General features: G+C 37.8%; 1 long non-coding RNA gene and 1 pseudogene across 1 annotated transcript in view; one reads left to right on the top strand and one right to left on the bottom strand.

The window, feature by feature from the left end:
- Nucleotides 1-13,659, bottom strand: part of LOC144321944 (uncharacterized) — a 429,293-nt gene that overhangs the window by 236,209 nt on the left and 179,425 nt on the right. The window lies entirely within an intron of this gene.
- Nucleotides 4,705-7,041, top strand: LOC144321943 (heat shock protein HSP 90-beta pseudogene; annotated as a pseudogene).

The raw sequence follows: 13,659 nt of genomic DNA on the forward strand, positions 1-13,659 counted from the left end.
CAATAATCCAGACTCTTCAGGCCTGGGTGCCTCTAACATAAGGAATTTGCATATAAAAATGTCTACCTGAAACAGCTGTTGATGGAGAGTAGGTAATATTTACCCAGCTCAATTCTCTTTGCTCTTAAACATTTATTTTCCAGTTCTGACTCATCTGATACCCCTGAAAGATAAGAGCTCTGAGCATTGTCTTTGTCAGGTGAGTGGGTAACTGGGAACACTTCATTCAAGGAATACAGATAACTAAGTAAAAACAACCTACATGCCAAAGATTTACTCATGAATACAGTTTAAATGAAAATGGCATATAAACATTTGGGGAAAATTTTTTTAAGCACCATTTGTGTAGCACACTGGAGAAATTAGAAAATGCATATTATCATTTAAAGATGCTAAAGTTACATAATTCTGGGTATAACACATTAGCCTCCTAGTGAACCATTTCCAAATATTGTGCAATTCAGGGTATCAGAGTAGAAAGGTGAATGTATCGTTGGGATGATTTATCTAACTTAATGTTTCAGAGTGTGACAATTCAAGGCCAAAAGAGATTCATAGTTCTGAAATATAGTTTCCCTTTCCTAATGAAAAGTGTCCTGTCTTCAGTAGGGTTGTTTCATATAATGGGATCAAGGTTAAAATTTCAATGATAACCTTTATTTTTTTTTTTTTAATTTTTTTGAGAGAGAAAGCAAAGCAAGAGGTGGAAAGGGAGAGAGACAGAGAATATCAAGCTGACTCTGTGCTGAATGCAGAGCCTGATGCAGGGCTTGATCCCAAGATCCCGGGATCACAGCCTGAACTGAAATGAAGAGTTGGACTCTTAACTCCTATGCCACCCAGGCACCCCTCAATTATAGCTTTTTAGAAATATTCCTGTGAAGAATTTAATCTTGTTTAGAAATGTTAATAGTGAAATAATCTCCCAAAGATACAGAAAAGTTCATTTTGTTCTCTTCTGTTCTTTTTGATTTGACCTAGAAAAATATCTGTACATCTATATACATACCTACCAACAAAAGTATAGATTATTTTTGTTACTGAAAAGTAGTAGACCTTGATCAAATACAGTGGTGATAAGGTACAAGGTAAAGAACAACTGGCCAGACATTTTTTACTTGTTCTAGATTCCATGTAAGGCAACTTTATTATACAGTATGAAACATTTCTTAAAAAAAAAAGAAAAAAAAATGTTTGGAAAACCAAGAATGAGTTTGCCTTAGTCAACTTGTCACATGATCTTAGAAATTCACATGAGCACTGGACATTATTTATAGCCAATAAAACACCAAACTAGGAAACAGATGACATCTAAAAAAATTCAAATAGTATTTTTAAGAGTCTATACAGAAAAGCTTGCACTGGGTGTTCATGAGATGTACCAAGGAACTTACAGCCCAGTGAGCAGAAAAAAAACATGTGCAAAATCAATATTAAGATAGAGTATATAAAGGAAACATAAAACTTCATTTTTAAGATAAAAAACACTAATTTTTACTCATTGGAAAAAACTTAACTAAGTTGAGTTGAAAAGGATGGAATAATAAAAGATATTTGTACAATGATACTTAAATAAAAACTAGTTCCTTATATCCTCTCTAAAGGGAAAGTTAATAATATCCATTAAAATGAAAACCAAAAGACATTCTTTAGGATTCAGAAATTTCCCTTTTGTTCTATCTTCTAAAGCAACACTTGCTCATGGGTTCAAGGTGACGTGAACACAAATACTTACTGCGGCATTCTCTTAAATCAAAAGAAACAACCAAAAAAAACAAAACAAAAGAAACAACCAATTTTATGACGGACACCATTTATCCCACCAGGAGTAATATTCAATGTCAATTTTGCTGACAACACCCTTATTTTATTTCAGGAAATCTCCTCTTGTACAAATCCTAATGGTTGGGATCATGTCAAGTTAAGCACCTTTTTCAAACTCTCTCTTTTTAGCTTTACTTTTGAGCAGAGTAGCAAAAACTGAAATAAATAAATAAATAAATTGGGGACCACTGACTCCAAAATATCCTCTCTGAAAAGACTGCCAATTGTTTCAACTGCCTCAACCCTCAGAGATGCACTCTACTCTTGTTGAGTCTGGTTTGGAAAGTTTCCAATAAATTATTCAAATAAGCCATCTTTCCTTAAATGTTGTTCAAATATGAATGCAATCTTAGATGACATATTTCTGATACAAGATTGATGTGTTAAGAAATAATAGCCTTCCTTTATATGAGTAAGATATAATTTATATGGATACCTTTCTTAAAGAAATAAAATTGGTTTTAAAAAACTATCTAGGATTAAAGCTAACAAGTATATGAAAAAAACAGAGGAGTAAAATTATAAAATTTTACCTAAGGACATAAAGTATGACTTAATTATCTAAAGTGACATACTGTATTTCTATATGGAAAGATGAAATATGTTAAAATACCTATTTTCTATAAAGTAATGCATAATATTGATGTAATCTCAGTTAAAATTTCAATAAATTTTAATTAAATAGGTTAAGCTTATTTTAAAGATATAAGGGGGAAAATGTGTGATACTAGAGCAAAATTATTTTAAAAGGACAATTACAAGGTATTTTAAAGGCAATATAGTAATATACATAAAGTCTGAGAAATTTTAAGAGTGATTTTTATTGTAAAATGTATAAATACATTAATGGAAAACAATGGAAAGTCAATGAGCAGACCTGTATATTAATGAAATTAATTTCATGATGCTGTTCCACTGAAAGGTAATGGATAATGGAGTTTCAATAAGACTTCTGGAAAAATTGTGGGAAAACAAAGTTACACAGCTATCAAAAACCATGGTCCCAAAGAAATTCCAGGTACCAAATATTTTCAAAACCATAATATAAATTTAAAAGTAGAATAAAAAATACTTTTAAATGGGCAGCATTTTTCTTGTCTTGATTTGAAAGCACCTATCTACATAAAACCAAAAAAGCAAACAAATAAACCATGAAAACTAAAGCAACACACACACACAGACACACACAACCCATAAAGGCAAAGATTGATAGTTTTTTTCTAGGTAAAAACTTCAAATTATTTCAAAATAAAATATACATCATAGGCAAAATAAAAGAAGACAAATCTTGAAATATAGGTGAGAAACAGATTGCGGAAGGGATTGATTGCCGGGCTAAGCACAGTGAATTTTCATCTGTGAGCAACAGGGAACCATAAAAGGTTTTTGACAAGGAGAGTAGAATGATCAAAGATGCCTTTTAACAAAGGAATTTGTTCAGCCATATAAAGGATGAATTAGAACTGCAGTGGCTGGCCAGGTAGGGAGGAGAGTGCTGTGCACACAGCTGTTCAGTTTGGAGTCAGAAAGATCAATTATAAAGCAGTTGCAATAATCCAGGCAAGAGATAGCAAGGACCACTGTGGCAACTATGGAAGGATGAGAATCGTATCTGAGAATTTCAAAACTGCAGGAGAGGTGAGAGAATAATACTTACTGAATGTGTATATTTATCAGAGATCTAATGTATCCATGGGCACACAAAATGTATAAAGCTCAAATGGATCTCCCTAATGCCAACCCCATGGTTTTCTATCCCTCTCTATATACTCCAAGTTGCCTCATAAATCATCTATCCTCAGGCTAGGTGTGGCCACTTTGGGTCCAAACAAAAATTTTCAAGGTCAGAGCATGAGGCAGAAGGGTCTATAAGTGGAATGTGTGCAGGAAAGGGTTAATTCAGCAGGTCCACTTGTCCAAATTCAGCACCTTCCACAGTAAGGTTTGTATTTATGCCTGGTCCATTACCAGCCACTGGAGATGACCTTGGAACATTCTGCCAGATAAAAGTGTTTTTGCATGCCTAAGGCCTTGGGCCATGCAGTATCAGTGTGACGCGATGATTTATGATGAACACCATTTTTGTTTTTTTTAACTCTGGGGGTTGGGGGCTGGAGACTGGGTAGCTGAGGTCAGAAATATGGTGGCTGCTGCACACTTATATCACTGACCCTCAGTAAAATCCTGAGGCAACAAGACTTAAGTGAAATTCTCCAGTTTGTAACACTTTGCATGTGTTATCACACATTACTGTTGAGGGAGTGAAGCAAGTTGCCCTGAAACTCCACTGGGAGGGAACACTTGGAAGATGGTGCCTGGTTTCCCCTGGATTGTCTCTCCTTTTGCCTTTGCCCTTTGCTGATTTAACACTGTAATCTTTCTCTGTAATAAACTGTTATGGTGCATCTAACAGCTTTGCTGAGTCCTGTCTTTCCAGCAAACTGTTAAGTCTGACGGTGGCCTTGGGGACCCTGATACAGGGCAGTTGCCTCATGAAGGACTACAGTCTGATAAATATTGTTTTTTTTTGTTTTTTTTTTTTTGTTTTTTTTTTTTTTGTAGCACAGCTAGTGAAGAAAACTGAGAAGTAATCTGAGAGAGTTGGAAGAACAGAAGACTACACTGAAGGGATGAATGGAAGATGGAAAGATGGAAGGATGGATGAATAGGCAGATGGGTGGGTGGATGGATGGTTGTATGGATGAATAGATGGATGGACAGAAAGAAAAGGATAAAAGATGATATTCAGAGTGGATAAAGAATGAAATTAGGGGTGCCTGAATAGCTTAGTCATGGAGTCTATGACTCTTGATTTCAGGGTGTGGATTCAAGCCCCACACTGGGTGTAGAGATTACTTAAAAATAACAATTTAAACTCTCTTGATTCACCCCCGCACAGCCTTGGTGCAGCGTCGTAGCTGGACGCAGCCCCTGCCCACCGTGGTCTGTAGTGCTTGCAGCTCTTCTCCTTTAAGATGCCTGAGGAAGTGCACCATGGAGAGGAGGAGGTGGAGACTTTTGCCTTCCAGGCAGAAACTGCCCAGCTCATGTCCCTCATCATCAATACCTTCTCTTCTAACAAGGAAATTTTTCTTCGAGAGTTGATCAGTAATGCTTCTGATGCCTTGGACAAGATTCGCTATGAAAGCCTGACAGACTTTTCCAAGTTGGACAGCGGTAAAGAGCTGAAAATTGACATCATCCCTAACCCCCAGGAACGCACCCTGACTGGTGGACACAGGCATTGGTATGACCAAAGCTGATCTCATAAATAACTTGGGAACCAGTACCAAGTCTGGCACTGAAGCATTCATGGAGGCTCTTCAGGGTGGTGCAGACATCTCCATGATTGGACAGTTTGGTGTTGGCTTCTATTCTGCTTATCTGGTGGCAGAGAAAGTGGTTGTTATCACAAAGCACAATGATGATGAACAGTATGCGTGGGAGTCTCCTGCTGGGGGCTCTTTCACTGTACGTGCAGACCATGGTGAGCCCATTGGCCAGGGTACCAAAATGATCCTTCATCTTAAAGAAGACCAAACAGAATATTTAGAGGAGACACATGTCAAAGAAGTGGTGAAGAAGCACTCCAAGTTCATAGGTTATCCCATCACCCTTTATTTGGAGAAGGAATGAGAGAAAGAAATTAGTGATGATGAGGCAGAGGAGGAGAAAGGGGAGAAAGAGGAAGAAGATAAAGATGATGAGGAGAACCCAAGACTGAAGATGTGGGTTCAGATGAGGAGGATGATAGTGAGAAGGACAAGAAAAAAAAAAGACAAAGAAGATTAAGGAAAAATACATTGATCAAGAAGAACTGAACAAGACCAAGCCCGTTTGGACCAGAAACCCTGATGACATCACCCAGGAGGAATATGGAGAGTTTTACAAGAGCCTTACTAATGACTGGAAAGATCACCTGGCAGTCAAACACTTCTCTGTAGAAGGTCAGCTGGAATTCAGGGTATTGCTGATCGTCCCTCATTGGGCTCCTTTTGACCTCTTTGAGAACAAGAAGAAAAAGAACATCAAACTCTATGTCCGCCATGTGTTCATCATGGACGGCTGTGATGAATTGATACCAGAGTATCTCAACTTCATCCGTGGTGTGGTTGACTCTGAGGACCTGCCCCTGAACATCTCCCGAGAAATGCTCCAGCAAAGCAAAATCTTGAAGGTCATTTGCAAAAATATAGTGAAGAAGTGCCTTGAGCTCTTCTCTGAATTGGCAGAAGACAAGGAGAACTATAAGAAATTCTGTGAGGCATTCTCTAAAAACCTAAAGCTTAGAATCCATGAAGATTCCACTAACCAGCGCTGCCTTTCTGAGCTGCTGTGTTACCACACTTCCCAGTCTGGAGATGAGATGACTTCTCTTTCAGAGTATGTGTCCCATATGAAGGAGACTCAGAAGTCCATCTATTACATCACCGGTGAGTGCAAAGAGCAGGTTGCCAACTCTGCTTTTGTGGAGCAAGTGCGGAAATGGGGCTTCGAGGTAGTATGACAGAGCCTATCGATGAGTACTGCGTGCAGCAGCTCAAGGAGTTTGATGGGAAGAGTCTGGTCTCAGTTACCAAGGAGGGCCTGGAGTTGCCTGAGGATGAAGAGGAGAAGAAGAAAATGGAGGAGAGCAAGGCCAAGTTCGAGAATCTCTGCAAACTCATGAAGGAAATCTTGGATAAGAAGGTTGAAAAGGTGACCATCTCCAACAGGCTGGTTTCTTCACCCTGCTGCATTGTGACAAGCACCTATGGCTGGACTGCCAACATGGAGCGGATCATGAAAGCCCAGGCACTCCGGGACAACTCTACAGTGGGCTATATGATGGCCAAAAATCACCTGGAGATCAACCCTGGCCACCCCATTGTGGAGACGCTGCGGCAGAAGGCAGAGGCAGACAAGAACGACAAGGCTGTCAAGGACCTGGTGGTGCTGCTGTTTGAAACAGCTCTGCTCTCCTCTGGCTTCTCACTGGAGAATCCCCAGACTCACTCCAACCGCATTTACAGCACGATCAAGCTAGGCCTGGGCATTGATGAAGATCAAGTGACAGCAGAGGAACCCAGTGCTGCTGTTCCTGATGAGATCCTTCCACTTGAGGGTGATGAGAATGCCCCCTCATGGAAGAAGTCAATTAATTTCTCCTTGCAGACCTTGTGCCCTGTGTATAGTGTCCCCATGGCTCCCCAGAAGCCCTGAGTGGCTCCAGTTCACCTGGTTCCCTCTGCTGATGTCTAGTGGATTTTTTTCCCCTCCTGTCTTTGTTCGAGGCAGGAAAGAAGGGCCTTAAGCCCTAGCCCTCATGACATTTGACAAGGGGTTTGGTTGTGTATTGTGGTGTTTATTTTGTTCTGAGATTAAAGTATGCAAAATAAAGATGATACAGTTTTATACAAAAAAAATCTTAAAAAATGAAATTAGCTTGCATGAGGGTATTTGAAAACCAGTGATCACCATGAAGAGAAGACTTTCAATAAATGAATAAAAGCAATTGTAAAAGGGTTCAAGAGTCAAGTAGGACAGAGGAAACAGGCCTTCAAGTATAGACCTTTCACACAAGTTAGGAAGACAAGGGGGAAAGGCCAGAGTTAAACACAGTCATAGGGATATGTTTCACTTATGTGTTTTAAATAGGACGTTAATAAGACATGTGAGTTCAATCACAAGACTTAAATTCGATTTCTGCCCTGCCACGTATCGCCTATGTAATTAACACTTGTCACATAATTTCTCTGGGCCCTGGTTAGCTCATCTTTAATGAAAGGAACTAATCCTATTTATATTTGCTTTCCTTTGGGGTTATTATGAGGATCATATAAGTTTTTTTTAATGAAAATATTTTGGAAAAGTCCAAAAGACTGAATACTTATAATGCATTATTTTTAATCTCCATTTTACATGTAAACAGAAAATATAATTAAACAAAATGATTTTTAAGAGCAACCTACAATACCCTTATTCTCTCTTGTTTTTGCTAATGGGTATTTGATGAGTATATGTAGTAATTTATAAAAGGAAAGTATCATTGTTGGGTATAGCTCTCTCCACCATTGTTTGTAAATTCCCAGACTTCTGAAAAAATATCACATTGTTGAGCTTTTTCATCTTGTACTATTATATTACTAAACAATGAATAATTACAATTTAGGTTGGAAATGAATGTCAAATATCCCCCTCTTGTGCATGGGAAGCTACTATCTACCTATCTAATAAGAACACTATACACTAGATAAGAAGATTATTTGAAATGGTCACTATCAAGAAACTAGAAAGACTGTACTTCGATTTTCTTTCTTGTTAGCACATAATCCGAACCACGATATTAAAGATAATTATACTGTGTATGAAATTTTCAAACATAAGTCAACAAGTTTCAATACCATTTTTTTTTTCTGAAGAGAAATAGTTGACCTAGGTCACAGAGGAGTCTTAATTTTTATGACAAAGTCTCTTCTCATAGCCCTGTGCTAGATACCGTCTCTGAAATGTCCTGGTCCCATAAACATGAACTGTCACCTCTTGATCTAGAAAGGAGAATACTGGAACGAAGACAACAGAGATTACTGAAATTGGGATCTACCATCTGGATTCAAGGAGACCACAGCCTGAACACTCACAATTTGGTTACTCAGAAGCAGCTTTATGCAACAAATTGGTCAATTTCAAACTGGCCTTATTTATGGAGAGTTGCTCTTTGGTTTTTAATGTAACAATGAAAATGTTACACTCCTGAAGTATCTTCAATCTGCCTTGTTGTTCCTAATAAGGAAGATGTGGAGTGAATCCACTAATAGGTATACAGAAAAAAGCCAACAAACAGGGTTATGGGTAAACTGTCCCACAGTGAGGAAGGATGTTGTATAAAACTATGTAACTATGTTGCTCTGTGCATCCTCCTCCTGATATTCTAATGCAGTCTTAAAGTTAAGTAGCTCTTAAAGACAAGGGTTTAAAAGACATGTTCAGAATAAGGCAAAGCCGAGCTAGCTACATCTCTGGTTTTGAGAACCAATTATACCTCAAGAATAAATGCAAGGTCAAATCATGTTTCTTTTGACTGGCTTTTGTGGGCTGGGGGAAATGTTTTCTCACTGAGAGAACAATTACTGAGCACTTTTCAAAATCTCTTCCTTAGATCCTAAACAGTGTAGTGTACAAATACATGAACAGGACATTTGTGTTTTTAAAATATATGAACAGTTGCTTATTTAACATTAACAAATGAGTGTTCACAAGCTGATACATAGATTAAATTTTGTTAGAGCTGAAGTATCAGGTTCATAGGTTTGGCCTTTAGCATTCATTCATTTAAGAAACTATTTCCAAACAAGAAAACAAAAGTTAGTTTGTCAGAGATAATTTTGATTTTTTTTTTTTTTAATTTTCAAGTGTGTCTTCGGTATCTTCCAATGATCCTAAAGGAGAGAGGAGTCTCAAAAAACCAGGTTTTTAAATCCTGTTGGAGTTTTGGCATAAACCAACTACAGATTGTAAATTGAATACACAGCATCTGCCTATAGTTTACTTCTTTTAGGGAACTGCTAGCTTGTTGATGAACAATTATTACACTGGTGACAACTAACAAGTGTTTTCTTGCTTTTTTAAAACTCATGTGTCTAGTTCAAAGCTATTTTTTCCATCTTCCCTGTTAGTCTCCCTCCCTCTCTCCCTTCTATCCATCTATCCAAATATGAAAGTGGAATGTACCAACTGAGAACATTTTTATTATTATTGGTACCAACAATAAAATTGCTGATACCTGCTAATCTACTGGTATGGTTAAATAACTAGAGAAACTGTGGGGTTCAGGGTGGGGGGGGTGGGCTGTGGCTTTTTTTTTTTTTTTTTGGTTTAATAGCAGTCCAGATTGGAAAGACTGGTCAATAAAATACATAATCGGATTATCTTTTAAAGGCATGAGTTTATTTAACCTTTATTTGTAAACAGTCTTCATGATTCCAGTCAACTAATGAAGACTAGTACATTGCCTTACCATGCTTTCAAAAATGTGGGGCACTTATTTTTTATTTCTAATAAGATATTCCTACTAAATCTTGAAACACTGCCTCTCAGTTTATGAATATCTCTATGTTCCTGTCAAAACAAAACCTAAATTACTGTGTGCATAAGGAGGGGAACAGCAACAAGAGTACACAGAGATGATTGGATTTTGAAACCTGTGATTATTTTCTTACTATCCCCTTCAACCTCCCTCCCCCACCAGAATCAATATGCTGAAAAGTGTATTGTAGGCTTCTCATTTGCCAATTAAGACAGACTAGCTTTCTCCTCCTCAAAAGCACAACTTTCTAGAAGATGGGAAACTGGATACTCAGTCATCTTATCCAAACACTGGGGAAAATATTACTAAGGAGGTCCAATATTAAAGGCCAACCCATCCAAGGACATAATAGGCAAAGCTACGCCTAAACATCACTGATTCCAGGAAGTCCTTGCTGTTTTTCCATCTGAACAGCATTGCGATTATTGCTTGAAAGGATGGAATAATGGAAGTTATTTGATCACAACTGATACAATGAACTGTCTCAGCAAATGTGTAGAGTATTGCTAGACATTCTTCAAAATGTGCTCTGATCTTACTCAGTAATAGAGTTGTTGCCTCAGAGACACTAACCAGACAAGGACTACATTTCCCAGCTGACTTTGCAGTTAGGTATAGTCATGTAACTAGTTTTCATGACTGGAAGAGTTGCAGAAGTAGCTGGTAACACTTATGGGCAGAAACCTTTGAAAAGGGGTTGAAATACCTCCATCTACTTTTCCCCCTTTTGTTCCCTGGAATGTTGATGAGTAACCTCAGAAGATCTGAAGATGATAGAGCCAATTTCAGTCTGGTTCCTGAATAAGTGTGGCCTATAGTTCCACTATCATACCACAGTGGATGATTACACAAGAGAGAAATAAATTAAGTCAGTGAACATTTCAGGTCTTTTTGTTATAGCAACTACATATTAAAATTTCAAGAAGCTGGATTGTTTAAAAGAATCCATAGACACATACATAATGCTGATGAGGACATGGAGTAACAGGGACTCTCATTTGTTGCTGGTGGGAATGTAAAGTGATACAGTGACTTTAGAGGGCAGTTTGGCAGTTTCTTAAAAAACTAAACACTATAGGATTACCCTATAATCCTTTCTACCTACCCAAATGAATTGAAAACTTATATCCACAGAAAAACCTACGCACTGATGTTTATAGCAGCCTTGTTCACTAATGTCAAAATTTACATACTGTAGTTATTAAGGTAACCAGCATTGCTCATCAGTTATAATAAATGTATGTTATTAATAGGAGACATAAGTGATAGGGAACATGGTGGGAATAGGGAAGGATTTGGGAGTATCCTATATATTCTTACTTTCTGCTCATTTTTCTTATAAACATAAAAAAACCTATTAACTAGGAATCTATCCTTCCTTTTCATAATGAATGCATCTGTAATCATATATACACACTCATACCCAACAGAGGACTTGCTCATGAGATGAAGAGCATAACTGTGGAACTTATACTGATAGACAAAAATGTGGAAATGGAATAAGGCAAACGTGAAAAGAGAGAGTGGAAGTGTCACTGAGAAGGCAGAGGGAGTACACAACACATTTATGCTGATGCAGAAGAGTTGCAGCAAGATGTTCGTGGTTGTCATCTTGTCCTAGCTATTATCACCTGCTCAGTTGTCAGAATGCAAAACTCCATTGCAGTATTAGACATTCAAGATCACCAGATGTCTCATGATCTGGTCAACTACAATCACTTGAGTCCTACACCTCAGCCCTAAACCACATGCAAAAACAATTTGCCAAAGCAGTACTTAACTCATATTTTCCAAACTTCATTGTTATTTGTGTCCAAGTACTTTCACTCACTTCAATAATTTAATAATCCATACTTTAAAGATAAAGAAAAGCAACTCAGAGAGTAAATAATTCACACAAAGTTATCCCCGAGTTCAGAACTTGCAGTTGGGCTCTAGTAATTTGACCATTGAACCCATAATCTCATCCAATACCAAAGTTTACCTGCTGGACTCTGGGTATCTGTGTGTTGCCAACCATAATGACTGAGCTTCTGGCAAACTCCTGCATAGTAATCCAATTTTTACTTTATATAGCATCTCCCTGGAAACCCTGAGTTTGACTTCACTAACCCCTCTATCATTTGTGTGTTGTTCCTCTTGGTCAAGGCTAATCACTTCAGTCTTCTCTCCAAAGACCATTTGCCTAGATCCACAGCACTAATGCCTTACATTTGAATGACAGGACCAGTAACTAAGCAGAACCTCTCAGTTATCAATCTCTGCTTAAACCAAGCTTTGCCTTAATTTAGAGCTTACTGACAACTCCCTTTGGAAATAATTTCACCAGATGGTCCTTGCTACCTCTCCCACCCTACTAGACCTTCCTCAGATGTTTCAGCACTTCTTACAGCCATCACAATGCTTATTATTGAGCCTGACCTTGGATACTTTGGAACTCATTATAAGGTATCCCAGCCAAGGATTGGAAAGGAAAGGAAATTATCACTTTGACAAACAATGGCTTTCTGGGGGCCAAATTACAGAGCAAAAGTTGTCTGAAAAACACATAAAAGCTCTTAATGAGGCCTTGAATAACAAAGAAATGCTTAAGGAAAACAAGTAAGAGGAGTTTACTTTGGGGAATTCAACACCCTAATAATAAAGTAAACGTTATAGCTCTTTACCCAGATTTTTAGATGTATATACCATTTATTGTTTCCATGGTTCAGCCTTGCTCAAAACCCCAGGATTGGTTCTAGATGACGTGTGTGGTCTATTTTTTGTTTTTAGATTTGTATCTTTCTGTTCAGCTAGTTTTTAATCTTCATAGATGAATTTGTATAGTCTTGTTTGTATTAATTCCTCTCATTGTTAAGAGATTAGAGTGCCTGGAGTAGACACTTTGTTTTCCCTGATATGGGTCAGCAAAGTTCTTGAGAAGGCATCAAGATGTAAAAATATATTTTTTTTAGCAAATAACATAGAGGAAATAAATAGGAATTCTCGAAATCAAACTTAAAAATTACAGTGCTGGAATTTCAGTGTGTCAAAATAACCTCAGACAATAGGGGGAAAAAGGCTATGTAAAATTTCCTACCACAAGAGGATCTCAATAAATGGTACCTGCTTTTAGGTCAGGACTCTAAGACTCAGGGTTTTACTTTATTTTTTTTAAGTGTAGTTGTGAGTTTGGGTTATTTTCAATGATTCCCATAATAAGACAGTTTCATAACATTGGAGATTTGTAGGAATAAGTAGGATTGTTCCCAAACTGCACGAATGATATTCACTGATAGTAACCCAGCCACTATGAATGTACACTGATTCACCTCAACTGCAAACAACCTGTGAGTTCCTGACCAGAGGTATCCAAAAAGAATAGTTCAAAGACAATATGGGCATAAAATGGTGACCAATAAGCTAGTGCTTGCATGAACCAGAAATATAGTCCTAGTTTAATGGAATAAACACAATAAGCAGCATCTGAAATTTCAGTAAATCACCTCACTTAGCGTAAAATGTTCTCTAGAACAAATGTGAAAAAGGGACATCCACTTTGGTGCCTACCTTCGCATATTCTGATAGTTTCCAATGTGATGGCAGGGGTAGGGATGTGTTCCTCCATATTGACAAACAATTCTTGGACACCACCAATTCTGACACTATCCACCTGAAGACAGCATCAGTTTCCACAGATTAAGGGTCAGTCCTACAAGACTACATGCCCCCTCCCTCCCCGTCCCCTTCAGTTGCCAGGGACAAGACCAGGTTGTCATCAATACTTCTGA

Source organism: Canis aureus, chromosome 10 (genome assembly GCF_053574225.1).
Source record: "Canis aureus isolate CA01 chromosome 10, VMU_Caureus_v.1.0, whole genome shotgun sequence".
Lineage (NCBI taxonomy): Eukaryota > Metazoa > Chordata > Mammalia > Carnivora > Canidae > Canis > Canis aureus.